This window comes from Suncus etruscus, chromosome 13 (assembly GCF_024139225.1).
Source record: "Suncus etruscus isolate mSunEtr1 chromosome 13, mSunEtr1.pri.cur, whole genome shotgun sequence".
Classification (NCBI taxonomy): domain Eukaryota; kingdom Metazoa; phylum Chordata; class Mammalia; order Eulipotyphla; family Soricidae; genus Suncus; species Suncus etruscus.
This window is the reverse complement of record NC_064860.1, coordinates 46,163,461-46,175,539: the sequence shown is the minus strand read 5'-3', so window position 1 is coordinate 46,175,539 and position 12,079 is coordinate 46,163,461.

Below are 12,079 nucleotides of genomic sequence, written 5' to 3'. Positions count from 1 at the left end.
GAGTTACATCCAGCAGAGCTCAGGGGTTACTCCTGGTTCTAAGCTCAGAAATAGCTCCTGGCAGGCTCAGGGAACCATATGGGATACGGGAATTCGAACCACCGTCCTTCTGAATGAAAGGCAGACACCTTCCTTCCATGCTATCTATCCGGTCCCGATTTCTTCATAGTTTTATGTAACACTCAGAAACATTTTTTTTCACCACAGAAGTGTCATGTGTACTGTCTTAGGTTTACAGTTAAGCCTTTTGTTTTGGATGCTTTTTATAAATTTATTTTCCAATTGATTTCTAATACAATAACACTTATTTTATATAGAATAAAGCTTAATGGAACAATCATCTTTTTTATTTGAAGGGCACTTTAGTAGAATAACATTTTTCTATATTTAACATTGTAATCTTTAACTTTCTCAAATTTATTAGTCCCAGATAAATTGTAACAAATAAATTCAAATATATAAGTTATCATGCTATGTGCAAATAACCATATTCATTCATTTTAGCTAAATTCTATTGGTCTTGGAGTGTTAGGTAGAACATCTATGATTCTTAATGAAAATGGTCAAAACAAATGTCCATTCTTTAGTTGTGATTTTAGAAGAGAGAAGCATATAATCTTTATAAACACTGCGAGGGTCTGTAGAAGTTCTATTCACCCTGTTCACTGAAAGCTTTTATTGTGAATACCTGACTGATGATTTTTTTAATTTTTTGAATAATGATTTTAAATGAAATTTTATTGAAAGCATTTATTGAAATGACTGAATTTAAAACTTATGTATATATAATAAATTATACATCATACTTTTGAATATTAAGAGCACACTCGGCAAAATATCTTTGTGAGGTTTTTATCCTATGTCTACTGCATTGCCAAGTTAAAATTACTGGTTCTTTTCCTAAAGAAATTTTTGCCTATAATTATTCATAATATAATTGTAATACCCTTTTTTAAATATCTCTCAAGTGTGTTGCTGTTACTTAGGAGGCTAGTGCCCCGTACTTAATGCTTTTCGTTTTTTATTTTTTTAATTCAGCTCTTGATATAAAACATAAATATAATTTCACTTAGGGATTGATTTAACAAAATATAGCTATACTTTATGGTTACCTATTATTTAACCTACCAATAAAATATTATAGTGTGAAGCCATGGATTTCAAAGTCTGATTTCCTATACTGATGCATGTTTTAGTGCATTATGAGGTGATAATTCTGAATTAAAATTTAGTTTAGGTTATATAGTAGAGACAAGTTATATTTTCAAAAACACATTGAATCACCATAAGATCCAAAATTGTTCATGATTGAATTTCAGTCAGAACAATGTTAGAGCATTCACCCCTTCACTGTGTATACCTTCCTCCACAAAAGTCCTCAGTTTTCCTCCCTGTCCAGTTTACCTTAATTTTAGGCACCACAGTTTGCAATATTGTTACTGAAAGAGTATCATGGTATCATGCATTATACTTTACTTTCTTTTAGCATCCAGGTCTTGTCAGAGGGAGATAATTTCTCACTATTATGGTCATAGTTGAGGCTGAATTTTGTTTAAAGTCACTATAACTCTAAAACACTTAAAGGAGGTGAAAATATACGGATAGCACAATGTTTTGAAGAGGTAAAGATGCATACAAGAGGGTAATAAAATAGCTCAGTGGCAGACCATTCCCCTTGGATGGAGCATATTCCAGTTCTCATAATAATAAAATTATATTTGAGCTTATATTTTCCTCATTTCAAATTATGTTATTCTACTCAGTCTATACAGTTAACTTTATTTCTTTCACAAAATATAAGTCATATATATAAAATTATTTGTATTACATAAACTAGAATAATTACATAATTCAACTGTATTAAACAGATGAACAAATTCCCAAATGAATACAGATTATAAGGTCATTTCTGTCTGAATTTCTAGCACCAAATATATAAGCATATTTTTCCCAGTCCTGGCTTGCTAGAAGCCTCATGTACAATTCTGGATGACAAGAACTAAAATGTGAACTTAGGTAGAATTTGGTTTCTGCTTCTTTGAGATAACACAAAGGTCTCAAATGGAACAGAGCAAATAAAGGACTTTTTATTCCTTTCCAGAACATTTATAAGTTTTATTCTTAGCATTATCTCATGAGAAATAATGAGGAGCTAAACATTTTTGGGCTTTTAAATAAATCTTTCTTGGGACTTCAACATTGGATAAAAACCAAGAGAAAAAAAAATGAGCAAAAGAAGAGATAATTAAGAAGCTAACTATAGCATTTATTTCAATATCTGGGGCACCTGCCTTGCAAACTCTTCAGAAACTGTATACCTTGCAATTATATAGTGTTCCTTAGGGAAAAGCTGGACTGATTTATTTTATGCCAAAGAAAACTGATTAAAGTCACACAAAATACAGAACAAAAAAGAAGAAATATGAATTTTATTTCTATGCTAAATAACAGGTCTAATATAACTCTAGAACCTCTGCTTTCTTCTTCCTGGTGAATTTAATTTCTGTCTGAGATCACTGATCCTCCTCAGTAAAGAAGATATATTTCTTCTCCACAACTGACCTATACCATCTTAATGAGTTCAAATTACACTTTCTGAAGCAATAAGCAATAGGTGCAGCTGCTTGCCTGCCACATTTAGTAAACTTCGCAGGAATCACTTATACTTCTTGTCATTGGGTAAAGATAAAGGAGGACAAGGGCAACTCCCAGCCTAATCTCTGATTCTCCTAAGTAGTCTCACTTGACTCACTTGAAGGAACACAAGTAAACCTTTGGAGATAATGTGTTAACAAGTTAAATAAGTAAAAATAATACAAGAAAGCACAACCAACACCAACTCACTATATCTTTAGAAAATGACTTTAGTGACAACACAGTGAGAATTTGATGAAGTGAAAGAAAGGTTGGTATGGGTAGTCAGCAAAGCACAACTATGAAAGTCAAAATGAGAAAATTACAATTAGAAATGACAGAAATGAATGTGTGGTGGTAATATTAAAAATCACTAGAAGTTCTAAGCAACAGAGTAACAATAGCTGTAGAAAATATTGAGGAGTTCTAAGATAAAATGAGTAAATTTCTATGAAAAACAGAAGAGGGAAAAACTCTGAAAATATGGAGAAATGTGAGGTGAACTCAGATGGAAAACTGGAGTTCCTGAGGATTCCAATGCTAGTTATTTTAATGCTAATTATTGGAAAAAATAAGTTGACATATTTTGTGTGACATACTGAAAAGAGAGCAATCCAAAAAGAATCAAACATTACAAAAGAGATAAATATAAGAAAGAAGGGAGAGTGAAGAGACATTGAGAGAAATACTAGGATATAGATCCTGGCACATTTTCAGTTTTAATATAGATTATACAGGTTGAATATAAATCTTCTCTAGCTTCTAGAAAATAGACTTTGGCGGTATCATTTCTTGCAAATAGGTATCTACTTGCTATGTTCATCCCTGTGTAAGAAGCTCTGATCCTGTGACCAAAGGAGGGCACCAGGTTTGAGAAGGCCCTAACCACCTGTATCTTTAAGGAAGGGCCCTTGAGTAGCTGCCTGTGCCTGCAAGGGAGGGTGTTTGAAAAGCTGCCTTTGCCCACAAAAAAGAAAGGCATTAGGACACCAAAGGCCTTTGTTTCCTGTCAATGAGACACTCAGGAAAAAAGTGCCATAGCAACTATTGATTTAGTATAAATATAGACAATAATTTAGTAGGAAAATGAAAAAAAAAATAGTAGTTGAGATCTAAAATGTTCAACATGGTACAATCGCAGATCTCTACTAATTTACTTAAAATAAATTGAATGATCTTCCAGGGAAGAATTAAAGAAATGCCACAAAGCCAAATCTAGCAATTGACATAGGGTATTCCCAGACTAATAAGAAAGATACTAGTTCTTATAGCTGACAATATTACCTTTGAATTGCTTGTGAATGTGGATGCTCATTGTAGGATCACAGAAGTCCTTCAGCATTCCTTGGTAGATGGAAGAAAGTTGGGCAACAAAAGTTGGGAAACAAAAGTTACTTTGTCCACTCAACTATTGGACGGAAGTATATGGATATTTCTTTAGCAGATGGAATAAACTGCTTTTTTTAAAGCTAACCATAGCTGGGATGACATAACAAAAATTGTCTCTAGAGACTTAGACTCCCAGGTTAGGTATTAGCAGGATTTTATTCCTACTGAGAATTGTGAATAATCTACTCCATATCACTATTTTTGAATTTTAGATGTCTGTTCCCTAAGCCTTTAGTCATCTCTCTTCTATGTGTCTTTGCATCTCTTTGTCCCAAATTTTCTTTCTTTGTGACACTCATTTAAATCAGAATGCATGATTATGACTTCATTGTAGCTCGGTTACCTCTGTACATACTCTTTCCTCAACTTGATGAACATTAGGTCTCTAAACATGAATTTGAAAAGTCATAATTCATAACAAGAGATAAAGGTCACTTGCATTGGAAGAGGTAAACTATACAATCTAATTAGATATTGGATGCTAGTGTCAGTTCTTAATGAGTTTCAGGAACAATTGATATCAGTTTATTTTTCTTTAAGAACATTACAAATACCACTGTGTATATAAATGATTGAGTATTTGAAGAAAACATACTGGATGAGTTTTGTGAAACTTCCCTTATCCATGATCAGAATGAAGTTAAATTTTCTATACAAATATGACTGAATATGCCTGACATTTTTCTTAAGATTGCAAATTATAGCTTTCTCATTCATGTGATGAGGATGGATTTTCCAGGACCAATAAATAGCAGGACCTTTGCCACTCCCCATTTCTTGCCATTTTATGCCAAAATGATAACATATTTTCTGTTTACATTTTGAAAGAAACAAGCAAAATATTATTTTATGACATAGTCATATTTTCAGATGTTAAAATTTAAGGTAAGAGCAAATATGAAGAAATTCTATTTGACTCTGTATTTTTAGTAAACATGACAAATTTAATTGTAAATAAATCATGGAAAAGCAGACATTTTCCCTGTCCTTGAGGTCATTGATCTACATCAATGTGGTAGGCTAAGAATCTGCCATAAAATTCAGTATGGAGTTACTCAAGAGGAATAAGGCTGATGAAATAGTGGGTAATGTATTTGCCTTTATGCAGCTGACTTGGGTTTGGTTCCTGGCATCCAATATTACCATAACCCCCATCCTACAAGCATGATGGCTGACTAACAATAGTACTGGTGAGTACAGGCCAAGCCTCCTTGTTAAAAAAAAAGGGTTCAGTCCTGGCAGACACTGCTGAGAAAATGCCAGTTGTGCCTTAGGTTAGCACTTGGCAGGATAGCAAGAATGAACTTACTAAATATTTTTTTTTGTTTTTTTTTTTGTTTTTGTTTTTGGGCCACACCCGTTTGATGCTCAGGGGTTACTCCTGGCTATGTGCTCAGAAATCGCCCCTGGCTTGGGGGGACCATATGGGACGCCGGGGGATCGAACCGAGGTCCTTCCTTGGCTAGCGCTTGCAAGGCAGACACCTTACCTCCAGCGCCACCTACCCGGCCCCTGAACTTACTAAATATTAATGTGTGATGAGAATTAACAATGTCGATTAAAAAAACAGAACAAAACCAAACTGTGTGTCTTTGTACTTTGAATTAAAACAAGAATTATTGGAACACACCTTACTTACTCTAAGCTGATGGAATAATCTGCAATAATATTTTTCCAAGCTTCTAGAATCAATAGTAATATTGTAGTCAGTTTTTAGTATTGTGTAGGCTACAAATGTGTTTGGTCTTTTAATTACATTTGCCATATATATATATATATATATATATATATATATATATATATATATATATATTTGGTTTTTGGGTCACACCCGGCTGTGCTCAGGGGTTACTCCTGGCTGTCTGCTCATAAATAGCTCCTGGCAGGCACGGGGGACCATATGGGACACCGGGATTCGAAACAACCACCTTTGGTCCTGGATCGGCTGCTTGCAAGGCAAACGCCGCTGTGCTATCTCTCCGGGCCCACAATTGCCATATATTTTAAAATAGCTCTTTAGTATAATATTAAATAGACAATTGTACTTTGTGATTAATAGTTGACTAGCAAGAATCATATCCAAGAGAAAGGAATAAGTATTTTCTGATTTCTGTTTAAACAATGAATTTACTCTATATATGTATGTATGTATATAAAATATTTAGGTGTTTGTCTAATGATTGTGCTGACACATGATGTTTATTCTATAGAAAAAAGTATGTCACACTTGGTTTACTCAACTTCTTACTATTAATAAATTTTTGCTTAAATATGAAGTAGAACTCCCAATAAATCAAACTTAGTTCCAACTACTCTTGAGTGTTTCTGGTCTGAGAACACGCTCTTCACAGACTCCTTGCTTCTATCCGCCTATTGAATAACTCTGAAACCCCTCTCATGGCTGTACAACTCAACTGGCCTGTGACACCATATAATTCCCCAACCTGACCAGGAGTGATTCCTTACAACAGAGACAGGAGTAATTTCAGAGCACCAAAAAAAGTCATAATAATTTCTATATGATCCAAAATTCCACCTTTTGCAGCTCCCACTCAAAATACAAAAACTTTTTTATTTCAAAAATACTATGCTCTCCTACAAACACTACAATAATAATATAATATCCAGGATAAAAACAACGTAACTATATAAAGTTGGGTGACTGAATTAAAAGCTGTGACATATATACACAATGGTGTATTTCTTTTTTTGTGTGTGTGTGTTTTGTGTCACACCCAGCAGTGCTCAGGGGTTACTCCTGGCTTCATGCTCAGAAATTGCTCCTGGCAGGCACGGGGGACCATATGGGATGCCGGGATTCGAACCAATGACCTTCTGCATGAAAGGCAAATGCCTTACCTCCATGCTATCTCTCCAGCCCCACAATGGTGTATTTCTGAGGTGTAAGAAATGATAAAATAATTCAGTTTGCTGTTATATGAGTGGAACCAGAAGATATCATGATAAGGGAAACAAATCAGAGGTAGATGAACAAATAGTGGATATTTCACTCTGTGGAATATTGATTCAAAGATAATAAATAATATAAAACAATAAAAAACTCTTGGGTATGGATAACAAAGCTGACTACCAAGTAGGATAATGTAAATTGAGAGAGGGAAGAGTTGACATAAACAACACTGTTGGGGATTGTGGGCATTTTGATGGAATTAGCAGAAGCCCTGAGCACTGTCACATGTGGAAACAAATAAAGAAGAAAAAATCAATACTATCAATAAATGTCCAGCATGTTAAAATATAGTGGGATATGGGGCAGGAGAAATAGCATAGTGGATAATGGGTTTGCATGTTGCTCAAATAGGATTGAACCTCAGAATCCCATATGGTTCCCCAAGCCTGCTAGGAGTACTTTCTTAGTGCAGAGTCAGGAATAACCCCTGAGTGCCCAAATATAAAGAATATATAGTGTAATATGTAAGAAATAATTAGAAATGTTTAACCACTCTTAAAATTTAATATAGGAGAAAGCCAACTTTAATCTCTCAATTGAAGTTCTGAAATGTTTGCTGAGTATGAGATATAGCAGTTAAAGAACCTAAATGAAAATATTAATGCAAAAAAAGTAAAAAAATAATGGAGTGAGAAAAAACAATGGAAAAAAATTTGAATTACAGGATAGAGGAAATTGAAGTAGAAAAATTAAAAAATATAAATGAGAAGAAACATTTTGTGAGCACAATATAAAATCCTCATTAGATTATTATTATTGCTGCTTTTAATTGATTTATAGTTCTAAGAACTCAACACTACTTGTAGGCCTTTCTATAAACTTTAAGATAAATAGATTCTATTAGGTTTCTAAGTTTAAAAAAGACAATTTTGAAAATGTGTTTAACTTTACGGTAAGCATTTTGCTTTTTTAGCCATGGAATGAAACATTTTAAAAAATAAGTCTCTAAGATATTTATAGCAGAAGATATCAGAAGTTGACACTTGAGAATTACACATTGATTCTTCATTGCTTATATAAATGAAGATTGACATTTATTTTTTTCTAGCTGCAAAACAGTGCTCCTGTGGTTTATATGTATTTCTTGACCCAATGACCATAATAACCTAGTGATAAACCTAGAAGATACTTTCCTCTGTGATATAAATGAGAAAAAAAGTGTGACAGACAACTCAAGTCCTGATGTAATATTTAAGCGTTGGTCCCCTCAGTCATTCCAACAGCAGAGATGCTTTCATATTGCACTTTCAGTGCGTCCCTATATTGTGCAGTTGCCCCAAGAGCCTGTAGGTTGGCAGAACAACCTACTTCAATAGTAAGATTTTGACACTGATAGAAAATTTGAGAAAGTAAATAAGAAAATTAATAAAATTAACAGTTTATCTTGCTAGTAAACTAGAAAACACAAACCAGGAGCCTAAATTAGATGGTTCTAGGAACTTGAGTTTTTAGTCAACAAATAATGAATGCCATAACTTGAACTGGCTTTGACGCTTCCATTGTTCTCTCAGCATGGGATTCAGCTATATGATAACCATGAGTCAAGTCCACTGCAGTGAAAAAAGTGTTCCCCTTATTCCTAGGGTTTCTGACCTTTGCTTGCACTCCTTAATTACAGGGGTTAATCAGACTAGGACTCGAAGATCCCTCAAGGATGCTCTTAGTAACCCTCTGAAAATCTAGCACCATCTTGAACTAATTAAATCCTCCTTACTGTACTACCCCCTACACCATCTCCAGCATGATGAGCTGCCCCTATTAAAGCTATGTTTCAATTAAGTAAAAACAAAAAGTATTAACTATACATGTGACCTCTTCCCATGTCGTATTACACTCAAAGCTTCTACTAATACCGTTTTTCATTTGATCACCTATATCCATGGATTGAATGTCTGATGCTATGGATAGTTTTAATCCCACTCATACATTCAACATACTATTTAGCTGATTACTAATAAAAATACTTTTTATTTTTATTCCAAGTTTAGCTGTCACATCCATCAAAATTGCTCTTCTTCGCTCTGTATTTACAATGAGTCATTATTAATCATCAACAGTCCATCTGTACAATGTCACTGGGTAGTGACATGAAATCTTAGTTCAAACTCTAATATTGCTAATAAATATCATGTTCCAAGGTTAGTCTTCAGCATTACCAAAGAACAACATCAGTAGCAGCTATTAAATTTACACCACAACCAGAAGGCAGGGTACAGCATATCACTTGTAGGACCTTCCCATTACATGAGAGTGATAATGTTATAAACTGAAAATAGGATTCCCTTTCACTATTGTTAATGTTGTATTTTATATTCTTGCAAAGACAGTCCCTAAAAAGAGGTTGTTGCATTTGTCAGGCAAGTACTGTGATTTCACAAATTAATGAGTATATCCTACAGGCTCCTAATTTCATGTTAACCGTCCCCAATGAAGGCAACAATCTCCCTAATTGGTACTACAGTAGGGTCACAGGTGGAGTGGCCTTGAGGAAGGTCAATCATCTGGTGATTTTCGATTTTTTGCTTATTTGGGAGTTGTTTATTTGTATTTAAAAATGAAACATTGCTAATGGGAACGTTTATTCAGAAGCCACCACCTATTTCAAATCTTTACGCATAGACCAGATATACAGCTCATATCAAAGAGCTATTGCCTCTAATATCTAAGGTTCTTATATAGTACGCAGAATCAAGAAAATGTTGAAAAGTAAAAGTAAAATATGCAGCATGGAAAAACAAATACAGAGTCTTTCTATCCACAGAATATCAGAAGTCTGACAGAGCCAGAGAACAGAGAGCTTCAAATTAATGTATAATTGACAGAGGTCTCAAATATAAGCAAGGCAGTTCAATTCACTTGTGATTCAGTTTATAGTTTGTATTTTATACTCTTATCCAAAATAGAAATACATATTTTTAAATAAAGCATGTAAGAATCTTTCAAGGGTTTATTTTTCACAAGCTTTCTTTTTTTGGGGGGTTGGGTTGGGTTGGGCCTCACTCGCAACACATAGGGGTTACTCCTGGCTGTGTGCTCAGAAATAGCTCCTGGCTTGGGGAACCATATGGGATGCCAAGGATCAAACCAGTATCTGTCCTGGGTCAGTCACTTGTAAGGCAAACGTCCTCCCACTGTGCTACCACTCCAGCCCCAGAGTTCACAAGTTTTCTAAAAAAAAAAAAAATCCAACTCACACAAAACATCTTTTTTTTTTTTCATTTTGGGTAGAGAGATTGACAAAAACAACAAAATACTAGTGTTGGCTTGATGTGCTATGAAAACTGAAATCTGACCCCTAAGCTGGAGAAAATGTTATAGTTGAGATGGGGTAAATATCAGTAGCTCACCCCAAATGAAGGGGGAAGTTTGTCAAACTTGTCAATCTATGTCAAGGCAACTGTTATTTAGGAAACTCAGTGTCAGTAGATTTCCAGGATTTTATACTTTTATGTCATAAATTCATATTTTGGGTTGACTTTATTTTAACATATTTTAGCAAATTTAGATTTTTATTAAAAGTGCATATGGGCTTAATATAAGCAAATCTCTATGAGTTGGGAATCTGCTCTGTCATATCTGGTATCATCTATTACCTCACTGCTCTGAGAAGTATTAGAGATGAATGTGGAAAAGAAAAATCTTAGCAAGTTCTTGGTAGGATGGCCTAAAGCTTGGGTCACCACAAAAACATTTTTCTGGTCTTGTTATTTTAACATTTGCATCAATTCTAATAAACAAAAATTCCACTGTTACTTGTGAGAGGGTTATTATTTTAAAAAATTCTATGAGAAACAGAGAGATGATAGAAAAGCGTGTCTTGCATGAGATCAATCCCAATTTATTTTCTATCACCGTTTGATTTTCTGAGCATTCCTGGTTGTTGCTCTGGAAATTCTCAAAATTTTTTAGAAATGTCAGAATCTTTCTTGGCTGGCCTAGGTAAACCTTGGTACTACAGGGCTATAGAAGCACTTGGACTGACCTCATAGAAATGTTAGCTGAGAATTTCCAGAAGTTCTCTTAAAATTCAAAGCACTATTTAGAAGATCATAAAATGTCCTTCAGAAAACAGGAATTTGAGAATGGAATCATATTTAAATAATTGCATGAGTTAGAACTTATAGTCACCTTACAAAAATTGTACAATTTTAAGTAACACAAGTTTAAATTGTAAAATCAGCTGACTGATGAATATGATTATTGCAACATCCTTTTGATTTGTTATAAAAATCTTGTATGTCAGCTTTGTTTAAATTTACAATATTTAATTTGGGATGGAGTGATATAATATTATGTAGGGCAGTTGCTTTGCACAGACCAATCCTGCTTGAACCCTGACATTCCATATATTCACTTGGGCATCTCCTAGAGCAATTCCTGATTAAAAAGCCCAGAGTAATCCCTGAGCACTACTGAGTGTGGTCCCAAAATTTAAAAAGTAAATACATGAATTCATATTTAAAATACCTATTTTTGAGCCAAAATAATTTTCACAAAGTAGTAGGAGTTTGATATTTTCTCTAATTATACTATTGTAGCTCAGTATCATAAGCATTGGCTTTATACAACTTGATTCCACAACATTTCATATTTGATCTTCAGAGTGTGTGCAATATTGGATGTTTTCTAAAATTGGAAAATGTTCAGTGTATATGTTAGCCATTTTATAAATTTTTGAAGTTAAAATTAATAAATACATTTGACTAAGAAAACACAATAGAGAAATGAAATTTTTAGAAGTTAAATTGTAGCTCTGGAAAGAGACATTACTTTTGAAGGTATCAAGAAATGCAATCGAGGGGCCAGAGCTATGGTACAGTGGTACAGCATTTGCCTTTCAGGAAGCTGACCCAGAATGGACCACAGTTCGATTTTCTTCCTCTCCTTAGAGTCCCATATGCTCCTCAAGCCAGGAACGAAGGAACGATTTCTGATTGCATAGCTAGGAGTAACCCCTGAGCATCACCAGTTGTACCCCTTCAAAAAAACAAAAACACATACAAAACAAAAAAAAAAACACACAAAAAAAGAAATGCAATCGGGGCTGGAGAGAAAGCACAATGGTAAGGTGTCTGCCAACACCGG